The sequence below is a fragment of the Myotis davidii genome, unplaced genomic scaffold (assembly GCF_000327345.1).
Source record: "Myotis davidii unplaced genomic scaffold, ASM32734v1 scaffold111, whole genome shotgun sequence".
Classification (NCBI taxonomy): Eukaryota; Metazoa; Chordata; class Mammalia; order Chiroptera; family Vespertilionidae; genus Myotis; species Myotis davidii.
This window is the reverse complement of record NW_006284347.1, coordinates 2985177-2999913: the sequence shown is the minus strand read 5'-3', so window position 1 is coordinate 2999913 and position 14737 is coordinate 2985177. Positions and strand designations below refer to the sequence as shown.

General features: G+C 43.0%; 1 protein-coding gene across 12 annotated transcripts in view; it reads left to right on the top strand.

Annotated features, from left to right (window-relative positions):
• Window positions 1–14737, top strand: part of ERC2 (ELKS/RAB6-interacting/CAST family member 2) — an 861660-nt gene that overhangs the window by 181470 nt on the left and 665453 nt on the right. The gene's annotated exons all lie outside the window — the stretch shown is intronic.

The following is a 14737-nucleotide window of genomic DNA, read 5'->3' as shown; positions in this document are numbered from 1 at the left end:
GAGGGCACAGGCCTGGCTGAGGGACCCCCACTATCCCCCGGGTGCACAAATTTTTGTGCACCGGGCCTCTAGTATATATATATAAAAGCCTAAGTGACCGGTCGACCATTTGACCAGCTGACCGGTAGCTATGACATGCACTGATCACCAGGGGGCATATGACCAACAGGAGCAGAAACCACAGGCATGGAAACATGGAACAGACTGATGAATCTTAGAGGGAAGACAGGGAGTGATTAATCAAAGATCTTATATGCATACTTGAGGCCTGGTGCATGAATTCGTGCACTGGTGGGGTCTCTCAGCCTGGCCTATGCCCTCTCTCAATCTGGGACTCCTCGGGAAATGTCAGAGAGCCATTTTGAGCCCACTTCCCTCAGGCCAGGCTGAGGGACCCTACTGGTGCATGAATCCATGCACCTGGCCTCTAGTATCAGAATAAAACCTGTAGATAAATGATTTCAAATAGGTCCAATTACTTTGTATACTGGCCTCTGCAAAAAGGCTTGACAGTTTCCACCACACCTCCTTTGTTCTGCTGCCATAGGACCCACCATCTTTCCTCTGAAGAGATATCAGGTACAAGCAGGTGTCATAAGTGGCAACACAGGTCATGTCATGGAACTCAACATCCTGCTTTGTCTGGGTTTGAACTGTGATTTCTTCAGCCTCTGCTTATGTATTCATTGTCATTTCCACTGATATTAGAGAGCATTGAGGACAGTTTGCTGGTTTTTAGAAGTGATTTTCAATAGAGGGTGCTGGATTAGAATCTCTTGTAGGGCCTCAACTGGGATCATCCCCCCCACTTCTGCGTAGTGCCTAATTATGGGGAGAGAGTAAGAATATATTCAGTGAAACATGTGATCTCTCTCACTTCCTTACCTATCATTTTTAAAATATATTTTATTGATTTTTTACAGAGAGGAAGGGAGAGAGATAGAGTTAGAAACATCGATGAGAAAGAAACATCGATCAGCTGCCTCCTACACATCTCCTACTGGGGATGTGCCTGCAACGCAGGTACATGCCCTTGGCCGGAATCGAACCTGGGACCCTTCAGTTCGCAGGCTGACGCTCTATTCACTGAGCCAAACCGGTTTCGGTGCTTTCCTACCATTTTGTGTGGACCTCAAGAAAATTTTCGGACTTGGCATCTGGTATTGCTGTTACTATGTCTATGCCTAAATTCTGCATTTTCACAGGAGTACTCTTGTTCCTGTACAGGGTGCACCTTTATTCATTTATTGCCTGTTAACTGTGATGCAAGACCAGACTCTGATGGGCTGTCTTTGGGGTTCTCACATGATCCTGCTTTAATAGCCTTACCCTTCACTATACTTCCAAGGGCATTTTCCACTTTCATCATATTTTACAGCCTTCCCCATGTGCCCTGAGCTGGGTCTATTTTTAGAACTTGGTATTTGCTGTGCTTCTACCTGGGATTCCCTTCCATTCTTACAGGTCTGTCTCAATACGGATTTCCCCAGTATAATGGTCTGTTTCCCTCTGTGTTCAGTATATTTGTTTTTCTGTTATGACACTCATCAGCTCATGCTTCATTGAATTAGGAATGCAAATTTTGTTGAGTAGGTATCATAACTCTTGAGTTTTTATTTGCATTTTTAAATATAGAGCAATCTTAACTGAAATTTTCTCCCTTTCCTTATTTGTCCTCAATTATGGTATAGTTTTTTTTTAAAAGAAGTACTAAGATTTATTTATTTTTAATTTTTTCCCACAGTTTAGCTAGGCCCTCTTACTTCTTTTTAATTACTTAGATTTTGCTGTGTAGTTTTTAGTATATTTCATATGGCCTTTGGTTATGTCAAAGTTTGACAGTGTTGCCATGAAGTAATTGTTGAATTTATTTTTGAGTGTCTTTACTTCATATTCTCAGGGCTTCTCATAAGCTTTCCTTTTAGGGAAGGCTTTCAAAAGTGTGTGGTTTGGTGTCCACGAGTTCCTGGAAGTTCTGCATGGCTGGAAAATGATTCATACGGTAACTATCTAGGGCTGGATTTGCAAATCCTACGGCAAAATCTTGCAGGCATCACGGGCCATCAATCATGACCCTGCTGGAAGTAAATAAAACAGATTAGTGTCCCCTCCAATCTTCTCCGCTGTGGCTTGGACATAGTGGGCGCTTTTTGAGCAATGGTTATCAAAGCGTGGTCCTCGGCCAAGCAGCCTCAGCTTCGCTTGAGAACTTATTCGAAATCCGAAGTTTCAGGCCTATCCCAGACGTGCTGAATCAGAAACGCTGAGGTTGGCCCAGCAACATACCTTTGAACAAGTCCTCCAGGTGATTTCGGTTCACAGTAAAGCTTGGTAGCCACTGTGTCAGAAGACAGGGGGAAAATACTATTTACAATTGCCCCGCCTCCTGCACACACATGATATGTAAGATCTGGAATAAACCTTGTTTTTCTTTTAGCTCCTTTTCTGAGCTTTCTCTAAGAAGGTCATCTTCCTGGGATTGTGTTAATTTATTGGTTGTTAATCTGAAAATCACAAACCTCAATGCTGTTCTCTATTAGGAAGGCAGCTGTTAGAGCAGCGGTTCTCAACCTGTGGGTCGCGACCCCTTGGCGGTCGAACGACCCTTTCACAAGGGTCGCCTAAGACCATCCTGCATATCAGATATTTACATTACGATTCATAACAGTAGCAACATTACAGTTATGAAGTAGCAACGGAAATAATTTTATGGTTGGGTCACAACATGAGGAACTGTGTTTAAAGGGCCAGAAGGTTGAGAACCACTGTGATAGAGGTTCAGGCATTTGAACACATGGTTATACATGGTTGCTTGTGATATTAATTCGTTTTCTCACGCCTCCATCCTTGACTGGAAGAGGACGGCTTGGAGGAAGATTCATTCTCCTTCTGTCGTGGACAACATTGCAGCAGCAGCATTGCCACTGGCCAAAGGTTTTGGGCCTTGGCACTGTTTAGGGCTTCAGTGCACTAGAAGAAGAACCCTGCTGTGCTGAGAAGCAGGCAGACGCTCCAGGAGAGAAGACACTGATTTATGGTCCTGTTTCTGATAAGTGGCTGAGCTGGGACACACCCACACCACTTTGCAAAGTCTCTGCCCTTAACCACCACTGCATACTGCTCACCAGTGTCACTGGGCCATGAGACAGCACCAAGTGATTGCTGTTCTCTGGGGCTCGCTGCAGTCAGGGGATCCATGCCCCCAAAGCCCTTAAACTTGTGCCTCCTCGTCCTCTTTAAAGTATAAACTTGCAGGGGAAAAAAAAGAATGCCTTCCAGAAAAACCTTTGAAAAACTACTAAAGATAGCAAAGGGAGCTGGCGATATTATTTATGGTTCTCAGGAAATTTGGAGGAAAAAGAAACAAAACAAGATACAGTAAAATGGTGAGTATATTTATATTTATTTATATGTATGCCACCAAACCTTCAAAGATTGCTAGAGGGTTGCCAGCTTTTAATTTTTCCAAATTAGAAAATTAAAACCCCCCCACAGCTATCATCAACTAACTACCTTCATCATTTTCAATCTCAGACTTTTTCTTTTCTCAACATTCAGTCTCTGGGTGATCTCATCCATTTTATGGCCTCAGATACCATCTGTTTATTGATGATTCTTAAATTTATATCTTTGGCCTCAGCCTCACCTTTGAATTTTAGAATCATCTGTTCAATCGCTATTCCACCTCTCTGTTTGTATGTCTAATAGATATTGCAAATGAAATGAATCCAACTAGATTCTTAATCTCCCCTCCCCCCATTCCCTTGCGCCCCCCCCCCTTTTTTTTAGTGTTTCCTATCTGATGCTCATGGCAAAAACCTTACTGTTATCTTTTGGCCTCTTTTCTCTCTCATCTCACATCCAATTCATGGGCAAATCCTGTTGGTTCTATTTTCAGCATATACCTGGAATTCAACCCCTTCTTACCACCTCAGCTGCCACTTTAGGACTAGCCTAAAGCACCTGCATCATTCAATAACCTCCCTATTGCTCTCCATGGTTCTTGCCTCCTATAGCCTGTTTCCTAAATGGTCCTTTTAAAAAATGTTTTATGGTCTCAGAGAGAGGAAGGGAGTGGGAGAGAGTTAGCAACATCAATGACGAGAGATAATCATTGATTGGCTGCCTTCTGCATGCCCCCTACTGGGGATGGAGCCCACAATTTGAGCATGTGCCCTGACCTTGAATCAAACTGTGACCTCCTGGTTCAGGGGTTGATGCTCAACTACTGAGCCACACTGGCTGGGCTCCAGAATGATCCTTTTAAAAGTTGAGGCCATGTCTGTCGTCTGGTCAAAATTCTCCTGTGACTCCCATCTCTTTTGGAATAAAAGCCAGCGTCCTTCACCGGTAATAATTCATGTGGATATCATATCATCATCTGATAGAGTGCGATGACGAGGCCATTTCACCTCTGTGGTATTCCTCCCAAAACCCGTAACCCTAGGCTAACCATGAGGAAAACCTCAGAGAATCCGTACTGATGGGCAGTCTACAAAATACCTGGTCCGTACTCTTTAAAACTGCAGGGGCGTGACAAATAGGTAAGGACTGGGAAACTGTCCCCTAGCGGAAGAGACTAAGAAGACGCACGTGTCTTAATTCATTGTGGTATCCTGGATTGGGTCCTGGAACAGAAAAAGACATTAGTGGGAAAGCTGGTGAGAATGAAATGAAGTCTGGAGTTTAATTAATACTATTGCACTGATGTTATTTTCTTAGTTTCGACAAGCGCAGCACCGTTGTGTAAGATGTTGAATAATTGGGGAAACGGGCTGAGAGATCTTCTCTCTGAGCCATCTCTGTAACTTTTAAAAATCTAAAACTATTCAAAAAACACAATCTTATCTTTAAAAAAGCCTAAGCGTTTAGAGTGGCCTACCAGGCACTACGTGGTCGGGTTCTGATAAATGCTCTAACCGTTTCTTCTACAATTCACTTGCTTCAGTCACACTGAACTCTCTCTTGGACACACCACCTTGGTTTTTGTTTCTGGGCCTTTGTGCTTGCGGTGCCTTATGCCTGGAGTGCTGTTTCTTCATTGCAGGGCTAGCTCCTCCACCTCACCTCCTTCAAGTATTTGCTCCAATGAACACTATGGGAGAGGGTTTCCTTAGTCCTTGCCCTTCCCCTTCCTCTTCCCCTCTGTTACCCTACCCTGCTTTATTATTATTATTATTATTATATATGTGTGTGTTTATTGTCTTTCTCCCTCCACTGCACAGTAAGCTCCATGAAGCAGGAAAATGTTTTGTTTGCTCCATAGCCACAGAATAATGCCTGGCATAGAGAGAGAACTTATAATAGACATTTGTTGAATGAATGAATAAGTGTAATAAAAATTCAGAGTGAACATCTGATTTCAGAAGGAGCAGTAGTGCTTTAAATGGAATTGGTTTAGCTTTATGAAAAATTCATTAAATTGAACATTTTGGTTTGTTTGCTGTGGACTAATGAAAACTTGATGGCAGATTGGCACTGTCTGCCGATGGGTTTTAGAGCCATTGTGCCGGGTCATTCTTCCTTCAAAGGGAAGTGGTATTTTAGTTCTTTTAAATTCATGCAACCCATTAAGCCACTAGTCACATGTGGCTGTTTATATTGAAATTAATTAAAGTAAAATAAAAATAAAAACAAAACAGTTCCTCTATTGGACAGGCCGTATTTCTTGGGCCTGATAGTCACGTGTGGCTGGTAATTACCATAGTGGACAATGCAGCTAGAAACATTCCCATTGTCACAAAATGTGGTATTGACAGCACAGCTTTAGACGAAAAATCTTTGTTTTAATGCCTTCAGATGATAAAACTAAAATGATAATAGTAGCAACTATAATTTATTGGCTTTGGCTATTTGGCAGACATTGTGTTGTCTGCTTTCTAAGTGTTCTCTCAATCTTCAGATCCCTGAGGGAGGCACTATTTTTATTTTTTAGACTAGAGGTTCAGCGCACGAAATCATGCGCCAGTAGGGTCCCTAGGCCTCGCCTGTGATCAGGGCCGTGTCCAATGCCCTGCGATGCCCCGCAATGCCCCACTCTGCAATGCTTGCTACCGCCCTGGGCCGCCCTGTGATGGTGGCCTCTGCCGCCCCTGCATGCTCCATGAAGCTCCCCGCCTGGGATGCTCCACAATGCTCTGTGAAGTTCCCCACCCTGCCACTGCTCCGCAAAGCTCCATGATGCTCATTGCTGCCGCGATGCTTGCCGCTGCCACCCCGCCACTGCTCTGCAAAGCTCCCCAGCCCTGTGATTGCTCTGCGAAGCTCCCCCACTCTGCAACTGCTCCGCGAAGCTCGCTGCTGCCCCATGATGCTCCCCGCCGCTCACCGCTGGACTCTCACTGCTGCTCACAGCCTGGGGCCACTCAACAGTCCCCAGTCCCGTTCTGCCGTCACCCCCCTCATGATGACCAATCATTTGGTTGTCCTGGTCGTCATGGACACTGGCTTTTTATATATATAGATATGGGATTTGAAGGTCAAGGAGAGTAAGTTTCCCAAGGCCACAGGTGGTAATTCAGGTTTCAAACTCAAGACTGCTGCCAACGTGAGGCCTGTGCACACTGCATTTCAGAGAAGCAGCATGCACAACCATGAGGGATTACTCCATCTCGGAGTGTCTTTGGACACATCTCTCATTGTCAGGTGGCAGCACTGCCAAGATATGTTCGTTTCTTTCCTTTCATTCCAATTTCGTCAATAAACTCCTGTTTTCCTCTGCAGGGTAAATTTTCTCCCTAAATGCTTCCTCCCCATTCGGGTTTTGCAAGTGTCTGTCCCATGTGCTTTCTGGTTCCCCAGTGTAGGTATTGGTCACAGCCCCACTCACTCCTGAGGGGCAGGGGCTCTCCTCGTGATGTGTGATAGAGATGGCAGTCACTTCTTGGCCTGGCCGTTCCACTTTCAGTTTTCTGTTTGGGTGGCTGGGTGAGCACGTTACCCTGCTTGTGCCCCACTGGCATTGTGACTGTTGCACAGGGTGAAGTCACAAACATCGATGCAGCCAATGATTGCACGTTGCTCTCCTGGAGACCAATAGAGTGTGGGAGGATGTTTTCTGAAATGTTTAAAAGGAAGGCAATTCTAGATTTTTAGGAGAAAGCTCTCTGAGTGAGACCCTTGTTTGGTTTGGGAGACTATCCCAAAACTAGTCTTTTTAATTTCATGTATCTTATCTAAGTCAGAGAAGATTTTTGTTTCTTATTATTTTGCATTTCTACTTTTCCTCAAACATTTTTCCTTGTTTCAGTGCTTTCTTTCTTTTTTAAATATATTTTTATTGATTTCAGAGAGGAAGTGGGGGAGGGAGAGAGAAAGAGAGAGAGAGAGAGAGAGAGAGAGAGAGAGAGAGAGAGAGAGAGAGGTGAGAGAGACACATCGATTGGTTGCAGGTGCTCCAACCAGGGCTGAGGATCAAGCCCTTGACCGGAATCAGACCGGGGACCCTTTAGTTTTTGGGCCTACATTCTATCCATTGAACCAAACCAGCTAGGGCCTTATTTTGGGTTGTTTTACTTTACAGTTAAGAAATATATCTTGATCTTATATTTTATAAAGAAATTTTATTTTAGTGTAAATTGTGTAATGTTTATTTTGTGTGACTAAAGGGCATTTTTAGAGGCAATTGAAGAGATGATTTATTTAGAATGATTTTCTTTTCTTACTTAAACATTTTATGAGGGAAATGGTCTGATAGGCAGTAACTAGACCATGTGCCTGATACTGAAGTCACTCTTGACAATTTGAATAATATTTTTCTTGAAGAGAACAGCTAATGTTAGTGATGGATTGCTAAAATTCAGCCTGTCAGGCCTGACCTGTTTCTATGTGGCTAAAAAAGATAGAGAAATATGTTTAGTGCAGATAAATGTGTCATAACTGTAACCCCTACATAATCAACCTCTTTAATTTACAATGCATTGACAGTTATGTCACGGACTCTCACGGAATTCTGATTGGAATGTTCATATACAAGGCAGCCAGTTGGAGATGCTGCACCATGTGCACAGCTGGTTGGGGGAATGCTACAAGGCTGGTGGTTTTGAGCTAGGTCTTGGGTAACGGGTTGGTTTTTTACTGGAAGGGAGGAGTTGGTGGGTGAAGGACTCAGGAAATATGTTCAATGATTGAAGTGGGAGGGACAGGTCTTGAAAGTTGGGCAGGAACAGCTTTGAACACTGAGTGAAATAAACTTTTTGTAATACTGAAGGAGCCACTCAAGGTATTAGAGCACCATGCTGTAGAGAGCTTAATTTGAATTCAGAATAGGAGCTGAGGTATGTATATAGTATGATGCTTAAAGGCACAAGCCCTGGAATCAGACTGCCCTGCTTTGAATTCCAAGTAACTTAATATGCTTAAGCCTCAGTTTCTACATTTATAAAAGGGGGGGGGGTAATAATAGTTCCTATCTCTTATGGTTGTTGTATTAAAGCAAAGCACATTGTCATGCTGCTTTGCCCTTAGTAAGCACCTGACGCATGTTGTTATCTTAATTTTGTTATGATCACTTGGCTGTAATAAAAGCTATTGCAATAATCTATATGAGAAGTAGCACATGTCCTGGAGATGCAGGGAGAAATGGCAAATAACATTCGAATGCCATTGGTACTATTTTAATTCTATGACACAATCTTTAGTTTGCCTTTTTTTCCTACTTTACAATGAAATGTTTAAAAAACACAAATATTAATACTATTAAGTTCTATAATGAAGATATTTTTTGACATACATAACTATGACATAAGTAATTTATAAAGTGGGAATAGATAGAAAATACCTCAACATAATAAATGGGTTTTTATGATAAATGGATGCTGGGTTTTGTCAAATAATTTTTTTTGGCGTTTATTTATATAGCCATATGGTTTTTATCCTTCATTTTTTTATGTGGTGTATGACATTAATTAATTTGTGGAAATTGAACTAACCTTGTATCCCGGGAATGAATTGCACTTGATCATGGTATATAATCTCTTTAAAGTATTACTGAATTTGGTTTGTTAAGATTTTGCTGAGGATTTTTGCGTTTATTATGAATAGGGTTTTTGGCCTATAATTTTCTTTTCTTTCTTTTTTAAATTTTTTTTTTTTAACGATGTTATCTGCTTTTAGAATCAAGGTAATACTGGTCTTGTAAAATGAGCTTGGGAGTTTTCCCTCCTCTTGAATTTTTTGGAATGCTTTGAGAAGTATAGGTGTTAATTATTCTTTGAATGTTTGGTAAAATTCACCTGTGATGACAACAAGTCCTTATTCAGCCTTAAAAAGTAAGGAAGATATGACAACCTACTATATCAATAGACCTTGAAGACATTCTGCTAAATGAAATTAGCCAATCACTAAAGGACAAATACCATATGATTCTGCTTATATGAGGTACCTAGAATAGTCCAATTTACACAGATGAACTAAGAATGGTAGCTGCCATGGGTTAGGGGTGTAGGAGTATGGGGTGTTATTGTTTAATGAGTATGGAATTTCAATTTGGGGAAATAAAAAAATTTCTAGAGATGGATGGTATTGATGGTTGCAAAACATTGTGAATGTACTTAATGCCACTGAACCATACACTTAACAATGCTTAAGATGGTAAACTTTATGCTATGTATGTTTTGCTGCAAGTAAAAATACAAAGAAAAAACCCCACAAACAATGGAAGAAATGTTTACACTACACTCATATAATTCCCACTCAAATATAGAAATAGGACACTTCCTGTCCCCAACAGACTCCTCATGCCCCACCCCATTAGTTATGCTCCCTTGAGGTGATCATGATTCTGTCAGTCCTTGAAATTGATATAAATGGATTTACATTGTATATACTCTTATGTTTGGCTTTTTCTCTCATGTATATGAAATTCTTCCATGTTGCTATGCATATTAGCAGTTGTGTTTTATTGTGTAACTAGAGGCCCAGTGCACGAAATTCGTGCAGGTGGGGTGTGTGTCCCTCAGGCCAGCCTTCACCATCTCCAGTATGGGACCTCCTTGGGGGATGTCCGACTGCTGATTTAGGCCTGATCCCTGTGAGATTGGGCCTAAATCTGCAGTCAGACATCCCTCTCACAATTCGGGACTGCTGGCTCCCAAACGCTCGCCTGTCTGCCTGTCTGATTGCCCCTAACTGCTTCTGCCTGCCAGCCTGATCACCCCCTAAACACTCCTTTGCCAGCCTAATCGCCCCTAATTACCCTCCCATTGCCTGCCTGGTCGCTCCCAACTGTCCTGCCCTGTAGGCCTGGTCCCCCCAACTGCCCTTCCCTGCTGGCCCGGTTGCCTCAACTGCCCTCTCCTGCTTGCCTGGTCGCCCCCAAATGCCTTCCCCTGCCAGCCTGGTCGCCCCTAACTGCCCTCCCCTGCAGGCCTGGTCACCCCCAACTGCCCTCCCCTGCTGACCTGGTCACCCCCAACTGCCCTCACCTGCTAGCCTGATTGCCCACAACTGCCCTCCCCTGCTGGCCATCTTGTGGCAGTCATCTGTGCCCACATGGGGGTGGACATTTTGTGTGAGGGTGTGATGGTCAATTTGCATATTACCACTATTATATAGGATATTGCACTGCTTGAGTATACTTAATCTATCTTCATCTGCTGTTCATGACATTTAGGTTGTTTTCAGTGTCTGTTGATTGTAGGCAAAGCTTCTGTGAACAGAAGCTTTTGGTGGACATCTTCACTCGTTTCACTTGGGTGGATTCCTGGATCACAGAGTAGTTTAGTAGATATCGCCAAATAGTGTTCCAAAGTGGTTGTACTAATTTACCCTTACACTCAATTGTAAGAGTGTTCCAATTGAGCTGCCTCCTCACCAACTCTTGATGTTGTCATGGTCTCAGGAAATAGTAAAAAAGCACAAAAAAGCAATTGCATGAGGCATCATTCTCATTTTTCATAAAGCTATTGCATGGGAGGCAGGTTTGCTTGATCTGAGGAGGACCGGTTCTGGCCAGAGCCCTGCGAGTTGGGGATGACTAGCTGTCTGCCTGGTTATTGATGGGGTGGAAGTATCAATAGGATGACACCCCATTTTTCTTCAGATCATAAAGCTTCGTTTCCCTGGTTGTTTACTGTTTGCTGATGTAGTGTCCAGCCAGTGGCCACTAGGGACACACTTGTTGTACCTGTTGTATTTGCTGCAGTGAGAGTGAACATGCCCCATGGTGAAACTTGAGGAGTCACAGAGAGAGGGCGTTGGAGCACCATCTTTTATGGGATTTGGACTTGGGTTAGCTGATTCAGGGAAGGGGGTTTTGCTCTAGATTGGAGCCATGGGAAAGTGGCTGTAATTCTGTGTTCGAATAGCTAAATATCTTACCTATAGGGAGGGCAGACTAGAGCAAAGATAAAGTCATCTTTGGTAAGGAAGCAGCAGTCACAGAGAAGGGGTTGCTTGGTATTTTGTTGGTGGCACAGGGATTTATGGTTGTCTCTGCTTAGGTGAAATTATGAGGCGGCCTTGTTTTGTCTCACTTTATCATGGTCTCAGTGTAACCTTGTCTGAAGTTGGTGTTCTGTGAGGTCATTTATGTCCAATGTGGTCTAGCTATGAGTGCCAGGCCAGCTCCCGGTTGTCAGGAAATACCGCCCCCTCCATTATTAGCATGCTGACAGTTTCAGCTTCCTCTTGGAGCAAAGAGAGGAGGCGTGAGGACAGGAGGACCAAATCTTATGACAGAAATTTTTAAAAGAAAAGAGGAGGCGTGAAGACAGGGGGACCAAATCTTATGATAGAAATTTTTAAAAGAAAAGAGGAGGCCTGAAGACAGGGGGACCAAATCTTATGATAGAAATTTTTAAAAGAAAAGGAGGGGCCTGAAGACAGGGGGACCAAATCTTATGATAGAAATTTTTAAAAGAAAAGAGGAGGCGTGAAGACAGGGGGACCAAATCTTATGATAGAAATTTTTAAAAGAAATGTTTTGAAGAGAGAGATTTACTAAAGAACCCAGGTAGAGGAGGAAGGATGATGAGAGGTTGGGAGAATGTGAAAGATGATGGTGTTCATGAGAAAGGGGTTGCCTGAGGAGAGTAACAGGATAAACAATGGCCAGGCAGGGAAAAAAAAAGGGCGGGGGTGGGGGGTAGAGAGAGGAGGCAGGTCCTATCCCACCAGAGAGGAGGTGATGACAGGAAATACATGCTGAGTGAGAGTTAATTCCTTGGGTGACCTGTGGACCATTGCGTGGTGGCCATGTATAGTCCTTAGCATGTGCCTGGTTCCTGGTGGGCGCACAGAGCCTCTTATTTTTGTTCGTATCTCTGGGTCTCCCAGGGGGTAGAAGAGAATGACAAGTGAGGGTGTTCCACACCGTTCATTTGTAGGACAGCTGTGTGTGGAGTAGAAAAGGGTTTGTAGCCTTGAGTATACTTGCATATTAAAACCTGTGTGTGGTTGTGTGTATGTGTGTATTTTGAGAGAGCCTGGACCCACCTGGTCCGTCTTTACATGGTGTCTCTGCCCAGCAACCACACACTAATTTCAAAGTAGCTCAAAGGTCTGTGTTAAGTTTCTCAAATACCATGAAGCAGGATAAATAGACGATGACAGTGCTTCCTTATAATAATCAACAGGTACACTCCTCACCTGCTTGGTGTTTCTCTCACCTTGCCATCCCCATTCCACTGCCATCAAAAACCCTTCACCCCCACCCGAGCCATACCTCTAAGAATTTCTGATACTTTTTATCTGTCTCGTTTCCTCTTCATTCTGGATTTGGATATTTGGGTGCTTTTTTTTCTTTTGGTTATAAATAGTGCTGCCTTAGATATCCTTTTACATAAATGCTAAGATCCTTGTATAAATAAATTCACTGGGTGAATTCCAAGCAGTAGGATTGGTGGGCCGGTCAATTAACATTTTGCCACATGACCTTATAAATGACGGTGCTGTTCAGACACTCATTGAGGACATTTGAGAGGGCTTGCGTCTCCACACTCTGGCCAGCCTTATGCTAAGCCTGAGCCTGTTTGCTGATCTGCATCCAAAAATAAGCTTATGCTTATGTGCAACTCTGTATGTACATATTACTTAGTAAATCTAATTGACATAGTGGACATACAACTTTAAATCTGCATATCACTTTCTTGTTCTTCATGTTCTAAGTGGCTACAGATATCTCTTTACATATTGATGTAACCTTATCTGAAAGTATAACAAGAAAGACGTGGGTGTAATAACATGCATTTTTGGCAGCATTTCACCATCAGAGATGATGTATTGTAGAATATTTTCAGAATTGTATCTGGTGGAGAGAAAATTGCAAATACATTTTCACATAGAAATGGTCACTCGGGGAGTAAGGACCCTTTGGCAAAGTGTCCACCCTCTGGCTGACCACCAGTGCTGGGACATGATTAGTTACTACGGAAAGGTGCCAACGCAAAGCTTCAGCAGCTCAGGTGCAGGTGCCAAGAAGCAGTGAATTGAAAAAAGGGGAGAGTTACAGAAATTGCAGGGCTAAAATGTCCCCAGAAATATGGTTATCCTGCCAAGTCAGCTACTGGTTGTCATTTCTCAGCTATTTTTCTTTGGTAACCCTTGAGCTTGTTGTTCCCTCTATTAATTTGTCCCTTCTCTATTTGACAAACGTGGTTGCCATTTCCTAGCATGTGTTGCCTTCGATTTGTATGCCGTCTTGGTTTTGGGGAAAATGTTTTTCCAGCTAAGAGACATGATTCATTTGGTGTGTGGAATGGGGACAGTGGTTAACAGGTCCTACCGTAGTGCTGACAGCCTCGCACTCCCAGCAAAAGAATCTCCTCAAATGGGACCATTCATATTGACCTATTTGGGTGCTCTATTTCTGGTCTCCAAAATGCTCATTTTAGGCACACAGATTCCTTTGAAAAATTCATTGAAGAATGAAGAGGTGAGGACAGTCCAGATTCCACAGAGCCCCGTTTGTTGACAGCCATGGATGGCTGCCCTGTGTTTGGGAGGGAGCTGGTTAAATTCCCTTTCCTGAGCTCAGTCTGTGGTGGTGCAGTATGTCTTCATTCCTGGCATGGCAGAAGGCACCCAGCTGGGAGATGGCTGCTCATTGGGAGGACTTGAGAGAGTGAGAGAGGAAAAATACGGTGGTCTCAATCAGAAGCCAACTTGTTCTGGGAACTGGTTGTTCCCAAGACGGAGGAAAGGTTTGGGCATTGCCCAAAGCTTGGTCAGACTTGAATGAGTCTGTATATGGGTCTTTTATGTTTTTTTTTCTTCTTCCATCTTGACATGTCATGACCAGGAGGCTTTTCTATGGTTACTTGAACCATAGAAATAATGTGACTGTGATGTATTTTGCATCTAGCAATAGCAGCTTTTAATTAATTAATCCATTCAGCCATTAATTTATTTAATATTTGTTGAGTCTTTACTATGGGTGAGGTATAGAGAACTCATTGCTCTTTAAACTACAAAATACTATAATAAAGTACCTGCAACATCCTCAAATATTACCAAAAAAAAAAAAAATCAGTGTGGTGTCTGTCCTCTACCTTCTGTTCTAGGGGAGCAAAAAATGAGATAAGTAGTTAAAAGTGTTGTGATGGTTCAGAAAGCAGAGGATAGCATATGGGGACTGTCGTAACAAAAAAGAACCTACCCTGGCCAGTTTTGTGCAGTGGTTAGAGCATCAGCCTGTGGACTGAAGGGTCCCAGGTTCGATTCCAGTCAAAGTCACATACAATGGTTGCAGGCTCCTCCCGAGCCCAGGGCGCATGCAGGTGGCAACCAACCTATGTGT